The 13,387-nt window shown below is 45.6% G+C and overlaps 1 pseudogene; it reads right to left on the bottom strand.

The window, feature by feature from the left end:
* Positions 1–5,133: 5,133 nt before the first annotated feature.
* LOC147709566 (interferon-related developmental regulator 2 pseudogene) lies at positions 5,134–13,160 on the bottom strand (annotated as a pseudogene).
* Positions 13,161–13,387: the final 227 nt, after the last annotated feature.

The following is a 13,387-nucleotide window of genomic DNA, read 5'->3' as shown; positions in this document are numbered from 1 at the left end:
GCTGAGGGGACGCTTTTCGAGAATGGAGCCCAAGCCCTAGCAGGCAAGCGTCCGAGTTCCAAGGTGTCCGAGGGCCATTTTAGTGGACCAGGCCCAAAACCGAAGAGCCGTCTGCCATTTTAAGAGTCATGTGGCAGCCGCCTATTGCTGCACTGCAAGAGTGGGAGCAACTCAACAACATGGTGAGCGAGACGCTGTAGCCGCAAGAGCGGGCGCAACTCAGCTGGATGGCCGCCACCTGGGGAGGCCCGTTCACGCCGCCTCCCCCACGCACCCCCCCCCCGGGCCGACCCACGCCAATTTTCGGAGCAGCATTGTAGGATACCAAAACCAGAAAACCAGTGCGGCAGTTTACTGGACATCACCTGGGTGCCATCAACATCTCAGCACGTTCTGCTGCCTTGGAACTATTTGCACAACAGACCGCTACTGACGAGGCCTCCCCCCGCACCACCCGGGACGCCCCACGCCAATTTTCGGAGCAGCATTGTAGGATACCAAAACCAGTGCGGCACCCAGGCGACATCACCTGGGTGCCGTCCAGAACTCAGCACGTTGTGCTGCCTTGGGACTATTCGCACAAAAGACAGCTTCTGACAATTGTTGTTTTTTTTGGTGAAAAATTTTTAAATGTTTTTACAGTTTTTGTTCCGTTCATTATATTTAAAAGTTAATAAAGTTTTATAATGTTACTTTGTTGGAGTGTTATATATTTTTTTTAAAACGGGTGAATGGGGCCTTGAATCGGGTTATTGTCATGTGTGCGCTTTGCAAGTGTACTGCTACAGGATCGGACATTTCAAACTCAAATGCACGTTCTTTTTCTTACCTTTCCGAAGCATGGAGCGCAATAGCAGGCAGAGAAAGGGTGATGCAAGTGTTGAACACTGCCTAGCCTGGAAGTTGCTGGCAGTGCCCCCCCCCTGCCCGCTCCTGAAAGAGGACACACACACACCGCCGCCCCGAGTACTTCACAGATCTTTAAAAGACCATGCGCTTGTTCATGAGGCTTAAATGGTTTATCACCCCTTCTAGAGCCCCTGCATCAACCCTCTGACGTTTCCTGGAAGAATTACCACGTAACACAATACCAAGCCCTGTCAGCTGAAACCCCCGAGGAATCATGGGGCATATTATCAAGGGGGTTTATCTCCGCTTTTTTGGCTTTAAAAGCCAAGAAAGCGGAGATAAAATGATCTCCCTATTACCAAGCTGTCGCTAACACCAGTTAGTGACAGCTAAAAGGAGATAGCGACCATCGTGGGCCCCGCTTTGCATGTCAGTGATAGTGCCCTGAGCAGTTCTTAGCCATGTTATCCAATGGGAGGTGGATAACATGGCTAAGAGCATTTGCTCGATAATACATGAATATCGCTGACTTTTCAGCGATATTCATGCATTGCGGCCGTTTTTTATCGCATTTGCGAAAAACCTTTCTAATAGCAAGGTTTATCTGCGATAAAAATCGCCGATGTGCGGCGATAATTTTTGTCTCTAAACAAGTTAGAGACAAAAATTATCGCTAGTTGTTGGTAATATGCCCCCGGGTTTTTGCTTGCAGAAATCGGGAGGCGGGAGACTAGCACTGAAATCAGTAGTCTCAAGCCTGAATCGGGAGGGTTGGCATGTCTGGATTCTCTACAGCTGGGGCCATAAACTACATCCGCAGGGGTAGGTGATAGCCTGGGACCAGCCTGGCATCTAAAATGGCTGCCGTGCACGACAAAATTGTGGCATTGGAAAAAAGGCAAGATGGCGCAGACAATGTTTATCAATAAGGATTCATTTATAACAAAATATTTTATCGCAGTGACAAATTGGCGGTCAACACTTCCTGATTTCCATCGAATCGAACGTTAACAGACGTCACGCAGCAAAAAAAATAAAAAGCTCACGCACAGCCGCTGGAAGAGATGTATCAACATATATGTGCCTCCTCAGCCACCCTCATGAAACATAGGGGATTAGGATACGTCTCCCGCACCCCCTTATACCTAGTAATTTAATTAAAACGAAGCACAAAATGGCGAATTCCCGTTTCGCTACCAGTTTGCGGCCCAGTTCGCGGCCCGAGAAGCGCTTCTACCGTGAAAAATCATTTTCCTCACGGGACCCTTTAATAACCCCAACAACATTCCTAGGGGGTCAAGAGGGGTATACCTTGCCCCCTTTCATTAAATTCCCCCTTCGTTTTTCACCTCTTCTTCTCTCTCGATCCTACCGAGAGATAAGATGGCGGCCGCTCCGGACTGTTTAGAATGTTGACAGACACCGGAGAGCCAATCAGCTTTCTGCGCTCAAAGTTCTGTTTCGCGAAAAGTAAGCGAACCGGAGCGCAGCCTGGAGCGCTGTTACAGATATATATCTTGTTTTAAACGTTAATTTCTCAAAAACTACTGGAGCACATATATTGAGACCTAGCAAAGGCACATCGGGCTAACAGTCCCTACAATTTTGCCAAGTTTCGTGCAAATCCATTCAGTCGTTCGAGCTAAAAGTGAGTCCAACCGCCCTATGGAAATTAACATGGGAAAAACGCGTTTTGGGACCCCCCTTTTTTCTCGGCCCCCCCTCGACAAAACCCCCCCAAATTTTCAAAGCCTGCTCAGAAACAAAATGTGCCATTTTCCTGAAAATTTCAGTCGATTCCGTCCACAAACGCCAAAGTTATTAGACATAGAATTTTCAAAAGTTCCATAGACAAATAATCCTAACTATATATACCTACTGGCGACCGCCAGTAGGTAAAATATATATATATATATATATATATCTATATCTATATATATATATATATATATATATATATATATATATATAGATATATATATATATATATATATATAGATATAGATATATATATATATATATATATATATATCTATTTATATTCACTAAAAAAACCATAGGTTTTAGGCCTTATATAGTTATGATGTCACTGACCATGTCATGAATGATGTAATATGTGACATCATCAGCAGTGGATTGCGGGTGCGCGATATATAGTTATTGCAACTAACTATATATGGAATTTCATTGGGTTTTATGTCAATAAAATGTCCAGCTAACTATATAGGAGGAATTTCAATGGTTTTTTATATGTTAATTCCTAACTATATAAGGCCTAAAACCTATGTTTTTTTTAGTGAATTTCATTGGTTTTTTAAAGGCTAATTCCTAACTATATATAGTGTATAACCTTTGGTTTTTTCAGTGAATTTCATTGGTTTTTTAAATGCTAATATATATATATATATATATATATATATATATATAGGAGGAATTTCAATGGTTTTTTATATGTTAATTCCTAACTATATAAGGCCTAAAACCTATGGTTTACTGCTCTGATACTAAAATAATCTGTTCATTAGGTTTCCAAACCTTGTACCACCCAGGTACAGGCATTAATTACCCACAGTGCCTCTATGAACTATATACCTCATCTAAAGACATTGGGGCAGATTTACAAGCCCATGCGCCACTTTTGCGCCATTTCCCCTTGTATAAATGACGCAAAAGTGGCGCAAGGGGTTTGTAAATCTGCCCCATTATGTTTAGGAGGGCGTTAAAACGTCATACACCTCGGGCAGAGATAATGTATTCACAAGAGTTCTAAGTTACTGAATAGTGTACGTATCAGACTTCATAGCTTTGTACATACATTGTTTTTCTAAGCGCTATACATTTGAGGCATCAAAAATGCATTCCTATGGCTTCTAGGCGCTCCATGGTTCGGATATAGACACTGGTTGCAGCCCTGCTCTCGTTTGACTTCATACCACAACTCAGTTCATTGAAGTCAATGTATTTTATGTTACATCGATGTATGCATGTCGCATGTAAGTAAGATGCATATATGTATGTCGGAACATTCACCAGTTACTAGGCGCTATGTACAAACTTCACTCTTCAATTGTCATTCATTCAGCAGGGTTTCTCCTACTTTGGAAGCGGCCCGTGGGCATATTGTAGCTCAATTCTTTATTAAAAATGAAATACAAAAAAACATAAGGACGCGTAGTCAAATCCCCTCGTAGGAACATAATGCACTGATGACGCATAAACGTAATAATAGCTTCTTGGCGCTATCCAATTTATAAACATGCATGGTGCGCTGAGATTGCTTCTAAGCCACATACATATCAGAACAGGCATACTTCATGAAGGTCGTGGGGACTGCACACTTGGGGGCACACCTCATGTTGGCGCTAGGTTTCTAGGCACCACACATGTCGCGTGTGACCATAAAGTTTATTTAAGTTGGTGAGGTGGGAGTTTTCACTTCCTTCCCCAGCCCGACTGTAATTCTAGATTTCAGGACTCCTATCTGGGGCTAGCCACCTCGTCTGGAGCCTTATCAATGACTGTCGCCTTCCCCCTTCCCCCCCAACACATGGGAAGTGAGAGCACTGGGGCTGAGGAGGGTGGCTGGCAGAGGAGGGGGTGCAGAGAAGCCTTTAAGAGGATAACCCAGAGCTCTCCGGGCCACCAGTCCACCGCAGGGGGCAGCAGGAGCCAGAGGGGAGGTGGCAGCTCTGAACAGCCCAGAGCCTTCAAGGAGCAGGAAGGGGAGGGGGAGAGGCAGGAGGAAGGCGCTGAGGGAGGGGGGGAGCCATGCTCGGCTGCAAGGGAGAGGAGCAGGGCATAGGGGGACACAGAAGGCAGGGGGAACGTGTCAGAGGGGCTGTAGATAGACATTTTGGGAGGTGAGGCGGGATCTCTGAAGCGGAAGGGCTCAAAGGTAAATAGAACCATGCCTCATTAAGGAAAATCGTAGGACTATTCTTTTTTTTTTTTTTGACTAAAATACGTGTCCAGCTGCCTTAACAAGTCCAAAGCACGCTTTCCCCATGATCATAGGCAATGGCACTGCTCAGTCAGGTGAATGATGCTTTTTAAATAGATGTATAAAACACTCCCAGGTTAGAGGACGCCCCTCTGATGAATGCTGAGGGACAGCACACTTTGGGGTCTGACGCTTCACTGTAAAAGCTGTATCCCCCTCTTCTTGGCTGTAGTTTTGGCATCTTCTTTCTGTCATCACAGTTGTTGGCAAGTGTAGTTTGTATCTGGGACTTCTGCAAGACTAGCCGCATGTGTTGCCAGATGTGGGAAAGTGTGGGCCACGGTTCAGCAAGGTCACATGATGTCAGCACGCTTGTCACGCACTTTGCTCCTAGATTTAGTCCGGGCTTTGAAAGCAGCAGAGTTGTACATATGCTTTTCCACTCGTGTGATCTTGCTGGCTTTGATAGCAGCTGCATCAAACACAAGAGGAGGACCCAGTTCCAAGATGTCTCGGAGGAGTTCATTATTCTGGAGATGATGTCGCACTCCCGAGCCCAGGACTTCTTTGAAGGCGTTGTATGTTCTCCTCCTAAACCAGCTATCTATGTACATACACTCCAGGCCAAACTTGATGGTCTCCTCGTGGCACTCTCCGTACTCTATGAAGTGCAATACGTCTCTGAAAATAGAGCGTTGCTTGCGGCAGTCCAGTTTAGCCCGATACTTGTTGCTGTCCGTCGCCAGGGCTTTCAGCTTTGTACAAAGCAGGTCAGTGTCTTCATAGAAGAAATCCTCCTCCAGTTCTCTGGCCAGTTCAAACAGCAGCGCGATGGTCTCACCAACTACAATGCGCAGGTTGACATTTTCACTGGACAGTACGCTGGGCAGCTTGGATAAGTGGTTTAGAAGGATCTTTTCCACTTGTGAATTGGGGCAGATTGTCAGCAGCAGGGACCATGAATGCAGGGCACTGCAGTGCAGTTGCTGTGTCTGAGGGTTGTGCTGCACAGTGTTGGGTGAAGTAGCATTCAAGTATGAAGAGGTGAAGATTCCCTCTAGGCAAGTGAGGCATGTACCTAAATCCTCAACATCAGCTGCAACCAAGTAACAGCACATTGCTAGGGCAGAGGCACAGCTTTGCCGGACGATTAGGCTGGCTGAGGCATCAGTGAGGATATTGATTAGAAGAGGCTTAAGACTCCGGAAAATTTCCTCCCTTCAGGCCCAGAACCCATTTGAAGGCACAGCAGTGTAAGCACATTAGCAGCCAAAGACTGCTCCTCCCCTTTCCCTTTCTTCATACATCGCTCCAAAGCATCTGTGAGAGTGAGACACCATCTTCTTTCGGCGCCCTCTGAGCTCTACACGCTCCCGCCCGCAGTTGCAAAGATCCCTGGAACTTGCACTCCCGCCTCCGCAAACGCCCCTTTCACGAGGGCGCTGCGGGACTATTCTCTCCGTCCCGCCCGCCCACTTCTACCGCTGCCCACACCCCGCACCCCGCACCCTGCACCCAATCCCCGCACCAACCTACCTACGCTGCTGCTTGGCCAAAGCGTCTCCTCTTCTCCCGGGGCTCCCTCCGCAGACGGGAGCCCTGTACCAGCCCACACTTCTCCTCAGGCCTGCAACACCCGGTCTCCCCCTCAGCACGGGAGACCGGTCCGGACATCGAAGGCTTCCCCCAGGCAGGGGGAAGCGGCTCCTCAGGCCTGCATCACCCGGTCTCCCCCTCGGCACGGGAGACCGGTCCGGACATCGAAGGCTTCCCCCAGGCAGGGGGAAGCGGAAACCACGTCCTCCCGGCCCCGCCCACAACAAGGCGGCGGCCATCTTCAGGCGGCTCGGGCCGCTGCGGTGATCTCGGGGGGCAAAACGAGGAGTGGGCACCCTCGAAATCGAAAAAATAAACACAAAAATGAAAGAGAGAAGCCCCCCAAGCCCCGCCAAAAAAAAAAAAAATCGCGTAAAATCGCGGGGTACGCGCACGCGTTCGCGCTTATAGATATATAATTGATTTCTCTTCTAATTTTCTCAGGAACCACTGGAGGGATTTACACAATTTTACCAAAAGCGTGATCTGCATACCAGACAATACCATTTTGACAAGTTTGGTGTAATTCCCTTCAGCGGTTCAAGCTGTAGCTGAGTCTAAAGGTCCTATGGAAATTAACATGGGGAAAACACGTTTTGGGACCCCCCTTTTTTCTCAGCCCCCACTTGACGAATCCCCCCCAAACTTTCAGGGAACCGCCAGTAGGTAATATATATATATTTGTGACTTAGGCCTGGATGATGCCTGGGCCAGTAGATCTTCGCCACCCAAACAGCTGTTAAAGAAAATATTCTGGTTGTGGGTGGATAACGAGAGAGTGACCCAACCGAATCTGTGCAGATCAGCTGAGGAGTTTTTGGCTACCAAATCCCGCCCCTTCAGAGAACCCTACCTTGATGTGATTTTGAATCCATCAGATAGGGCGTTGTATTTCAAATTTAGGGCCGGGGTTTTGCCCTTAGGCACAAGGACAGCTAAATGGAAACCACCATGGCAAACTGTAGAAACTTGCCCTTTCTGTACAACTAGGGATTAATCTATTCCCCATTTGTTGTTCGAATGCCCAGCCTATGCTGCTCCCCGTCGCAGATGGTTGAAACCGCTCTGCGCGAGGCTGGGCACTCGGTCACATTTGGAGGCCTTACAGTTGTTAAGATCAGACCCTCATCCACTGTTTGCTTGTGGCCTGGCAAAATTTCTGGGGTGGGCTTGGAGGATAAGAACTGCGAGGAGAAAGATCCTCCAGTAAGGATACCAATCTAAATTCCAGTGGCCTGACTGCTTTTCGTATGTGTCCCTTCACCACTATTCCTATCAGAAATTGATAATTTTATACTTGCATAAATGTTTTTAGAAAGGTTGTTATCTACTAGGTCGTATATTTTTAGTACCCTTCTTGAGATTTTGTCAGTTTTGATGTATAACTGTTTTTATGCTCACTTTGATTTTTACTGTAATGCTTTTATGAAATGAAATATTTCGAAATAAAGCTATACAACAACAACAACAACAATATATATATATATATATATATAACATATCATGCTCCAACTTTGCACACACTTGAGCAGCACCCAAAACGCATATTGGAGATGGCAAACCTTCCTTATAACAGTCATTCAATCGCAATACGCCGACGCTTTTTGAGTTCACTTCCCTTCTTCAAATGCAGTTGCAGGAATGAATGCGTGCTCTGGTCTCCACCAATAATGTCAGTTTCACGCCCCCAGATGGGATGGTATAATTACCTGCAAGGCATTATGGCTATGGAAGTCCCGGTATTACAATCCTCCGATGGTGCACTAATTTCTGTTTCCTTTTCAAGCCCTCATATGGGCCGCCACAAACAGTGTCCACTTTAGTCCCAAATATGCGTTTCCCAAAAGCCGCTCGGGATATACCAAGCCGCACAGCCCCTCCTTTACTCCGCGTGGTGCAAGCTCGACGCCGGGCAGCCGTATCATATCACGCTCCAACTTTGCCCACACTTGAGCAGCACCCAAAATGCATATTGGAGGTGGCAAACCTTTATTTGAAGGGTACAAGCAGGCTCCTGTTCGTAGCTTCCTTATAACAGTCATTCAATTGCAATACGCCGACGCGTTTCAAGTTTACCTCTCTTCTTCAAAGGCAGTTGCAGGAAAGAATGCGTACTCCGGTCTCCACCAATAATGTCAGTTTCACACCCCCAGATGGGCTGGTACAATTACCTGCAAGGCATTATGGCTACGGAAGTCCCGGTATTACAATCCTCCGATGGTGCACTCATTTCTGTTTCCTTTTCAAGCCCTCAGATGGGCCGCCACAAACAGTGTCCACTTTAAGCCCAAATATGCGTTTCCCAAAGTTGGAGTGTGATATATAAAACATATTTAACCTTTATAGAAACACACAGTCACTGGATGATGTCATCAGTGATTTGGATCAGTGATGTCATTTGAGATGTCATCAGTGATGTCATCAGTGATGTCACTGACCATGTCATGAATGATGTAATGTGTGACGTCATCAGCAGTGCATTGCGGGGGCATGAGTTAACAGCCGAATTTCTCTGGTTTTGTACAAGTGAAATGTCCAACTAACTATAGCGTCCCTGAAACCTGTTGTTTTTTCAGTGAATTAATAGGTTTTTTAAATGCTAATTTCTAACTATACCGTCCCTGAAACCTATGTTTTTTAGTGAATTTCAAAGGTTTTTTAAATACTAATTTATAACTATAACATCCCTAAAACCTTTGGTGTTTTCAGTGAATTTCAAAGCGTTTTTAAATGATAATTTCTAGCTAGAATGTCCCTGAAACCTATGTTTTTTTCTGTGAATTTCTAAGGTTTTTTAAATGATAATTTCTAACTATGCCTACAGAGGTAGGTCATATGAAGAAAGAGGAAAAAAGGCACAGAAAGAAGCAAGAAAGGGCAATAGAAATCTAGAAAGATGGAGAAAAGTGCAGGAAGTAACATGAGATATGCACCAACAGATATACAGAAAAAGGCCTTGTTGCAAAGTCATCTTGTGACCCCAGCTTTTAACTGACTGCTACTGGTGGTAACTGACTCTGACTAAGGAGGCACGGAGCCAGTGCTATGATGATTGACACTTTGAATTCAGTGAAAAAAACCTACATACACTAGGGTACACTATGGCTTGGGGTACCCCTGTCATTGGCATGACCTCCCCTGTAAGGCCCTAGTACTTAATAGGGCAGGGGAATTAAAACTACCTCTAACTCGGAGATGCAGAAAGAGGCAAGAGAAGTGCATAAACAGGCAGGAAATGTGCAGAAACAGGGAACAGGGGTGCAGAAACATGCAAGTAAAGTTCAGAAAGAAGCAAGAGCAGTACAAAAAGAACCAACAAAGGTGCTGAAAGAGGCAACAGAGATGCGGAAGGAGTCACAAGGGATGCAGAAAAAAGGAAGAGGAGTGCAGAAAGAAGCAACAGAGTTGCTAAAAGAGGCCCAAATGGTGCAGAAAGATGGAAGAGGGGTACATAAATTGGCTATACAGTTGTTCAAAGAGGCAAGACATGTGTAGAAAGAGGCAAGGAGGGTGCAGAAACAGGTAAGTGAACTTCGGAAAGAGGCAAGAGAATCGCTGAAAGAAGCCACAGATGTGTAGAAAGAAGCAAGAAAAGTGCAGGAATAGGCAACTGAGATGCAGACACAGGCAAGAAAGGTACAGAAAGAGAAAAGATGAGAGCAGAAAGAGACAACAGGGGTGCAGAAAGAAGCAAGACAGGTACAGAAAAAAAGCATGGAAAGAACAGAATGAAGCAACAGGGGTGCATGAAGAGGCAAGAGAAGTGTAGAAAAAAGCATCAGTGGTGCAGGAGGAGGCAAGAGAACTCCAGAGAGAGGCACGAGAGTTGCAGAAACAGGCAAAACAGATACAGAAAGAGGGAAAAGGGGTGCAAAACGAGGCAAGATGGGTGCAGAACTTTGCTAAATAGGTGCATAAAGAACCAAGAGCAGTTCAGAAAGAACCAACAGAGGTGCAAAAAGAGGCAAGAGAGGTGTAGAAATAAGTAGGAGGTGTACAAAGAGGCAAGACAAGTACAGAAAAAGGCAGGAGGGGTGCAGAAAGAAGTAAGAGAAGTACAGAAAGAAGCAACAGAGGTGCTGAAAGAGGCGTGAAGGGTACAGAAAGAGCAAGAGAGGTGCAGAAAAGGTATGAAAGGTGCAGAAAGGGAACACAGGTGCAAAATGAGACTAGTGAGGTGCAGAAGGAGACAAGAGAACTGCAGAAAGAGGCAAGAGAGTTGCAGAAACAGGCAAAAGGGGTACAGAAAGAGGGAACAGGTGTGCAGATAAGGACAAGAGAGGTACAGAAAGAGGGAAGAGGGGTATGGAAAGAAGAGAGTGAGGATCAGAAAGAGGCAAGAGAGGTACAGAAAGAGGCAATAGAAATGCAGAAAGAGGCAAGTGAGGTACAGAAGGAGGCATGCGAAATACAGAAAGATGCAAGAGAGTTGCAGAAACAGGCAAAAGGGGTACATAAAGACCCAACAGAAGTGTAAAAAGAAGCAAGAGGGGTGCAGAAAGGGGCAAGAAAAATGCAGAAAGAGGCAAGTGAAGTGCAGAAAGAAGACAGTGAGGTGCAGGAAGAGGAAGAAAGATGCAGAAAGACGGATGTGAAATGCAGAAAGAGGCAAGACAGGTACAGAAAGTAGAGAGGTTTATGCACTATTATTACCAATTTAACATCCATATATAGCAATAAGTAACACGTGACTATTTCAGATTTGCAAAGGGCCTTCCATCTTGCTGTAATACGTTAAGCTGCATTTTTGGGAACATTTGAGCTGTTTGAGCTAGAAACAAGGCTTTTTTTCTTCAAATCTGTAGATTATGCAGCAGATGATGTAATATTTGGCATATACGGAAAATGTTTAATTATTTGACAATTGGTGCAGCCAACAAAATGCCTAAATCAAGAATGCATCCGTAGGTAGTATAGTTGTAATGTTACGGAACCAATTAGTCTGCGAATAGAGCTGTATAGGCCAATAAATGATGTATGGTGTGAAAATCCACTCTGGTGTTGAAGAAAAGAGATGAATGCAGGAGGCAAGGAGAAATTGAACAGACACAAGAGGTCCAGTTGACAATAAAGCACTGCCAACAAGCAACAAGGACCTTTCCGTGCCTGAGCAGCCTAAACCTGAAATACCTTTAACAAAATCCATTGGAACAGTAACTATAGTGTGTGTATGCTTCAGAGCAGCATGACAAATAGCAAGAATGCTCTCTCGGTATATGTGCATTTTATTTGTATTTCCCTTTGCAGCAATTGGATATTAGCTTGACTAGGGTATGGCATCATTTTGTGAAGGTAAAGAAAAGGGGCCCACACCCTCTGGCTTTAAAGCAAAATTACTAATTAGAAAGCAGTGAGCTTCTTACACACCGTTCCTGCTGCAGTATTTATACCTACTTACCTGGCTTCTTCCTCAGACTTTCCATAGACTGTGTAACAAAATCAAATGGGATTTGAAATTTGCTTAAAGTTCTACAATAAAATAAAAAACTTTAAAAAATATGCTAAAGCCAAGATTAGGGCAAATTTCGGGATTCCTAACTTTATGCTAAATGGTACATGGGAACATTTTTTGTGTGTGTGTAATTCTCACCTGTGGATTAGCTGTGACTGGGGCGGTGAGGCAAGAAGTTTACAGCAGAGAACCCCTTCAGCAGGCAGATTCCTCCTGGGTGCACTGCTCTATAAGGAAGGGCTCAATGAAGAGAGAGCCCGCCCAGCTGGAAGTAAATAAAAAACGCTCATAGATATTGTGTGTGCGCGCTTTTGGGCTTTTGTCTTTGGGAAATAATTTGTTTCTGGGTGGGGGTGTGCGTTTGTGGGTGTGCAAGCGTGAATGTGTGCTTAGGTATCTACAGAAAGGTTGTGTGCTTGCGGTTTGCTTAGGTGTCTCTGAGGGAGTTGTGTGTGTTTTGATGTGTATAGGGATTTTTGCCTGTATGTGTTTGAATGCATGTGTGTAGATAGGGAGATTGTGCTTGTGTGTTTATATAGGGAGATTGTGTATGTGTTCCTCAGTTTGTATATAGCGATGTAATGTGAGTAAGCATGCTTGTATGTGTGGAAGGCTCTTTGCATGCATGTGTGCATGCCCGTGGACAAGGGTTATGTGTAATGGACATTTGTGTGAGAAGGTTAGTTAGTTAGTTATATAAGCTTATATAGCGCCTGGTTACACTGTACTAGTGTGTCCCCACGCTGCGGACTGCTCTTGGAAAGTGAACTGCTGCAAAAGGTGGCCCCTAAGCCTGCCCTAGCAAGCCTAGCCCTAATCTTTGGGGAACAGGAATGTTTTCAGTTTTCTTCGGAACTTGAGCTCCTCTTTCTCCAGTCGTAGTTCCAGGGGGAGTTTGTTCCAGCCCTGGGCTGCCAGGACCCGGAAGGAGTGGCCACCCATTCTGACTCTCCTGAACTTGGGCACCTCCACCCTTCCTGTCCCGCTGGATCTTAGGTGGCGGGCAGGATGGTATGGTGCAAGCAGGTTGTGCAGGAAGGAGGGTCCTTTCCCCTGCAGAACTGGTGGCCAATGCAGAGGGTTTTAAAAGCCACATGTTCTCTGATTGGAAGCCAGTGCAGGGTACTCAGCGCTCTCCTAGAGGCGGCTCTCCTAGGCAGCATCAGGGCTAGGTGTGCAGCCGCGTTCTGCACGTTCTGCAGCATTTGTAAGCATCTGACATTGGCTTCAGGAATAGTCCAGCCTGGATGTAATCAGTGCATGTACCATGGTCTTTCTCGCAGTCATGGGCAAATAGTCCAGCGTCTTCTTCAGAATCCTCATAGTGGCGAAGCATGTGCCTGCCACGCGATTGGTGTGGTAGTCAAAAGAGATCTTATTATCGATCCACATCCCCAGATTTCTTACTTGGTTACTGGGTTGAGGTAGAGGACCCAGTTCAGTTGGCCACCATGCCGAAGTACACACTGATTGGTCTTTGCCCACTATTAAGACCTCTGTCTTATTTCCGTTTAATTTAAGACAGTTGTCGGCCATCCATAACGCCAATT

Source organism: Lissotriton vulgaris, chromosome 6, assembly GCF_964263255.1.
Source record: "Lissotriton vulgaris chromosome 6, aLisVul1.2, whole genome shotgun sequence".
NCBI lineage: Eukaryota > Metazoa > Chordata > Amphibia > Caudata > Salamandridae > Lissotriton > Lissotriton vulgaris.
Note: the sequence above shows the minus strand (reverse complement) of the source record. Positions and strands in the feature narration are given on the sequence as shown.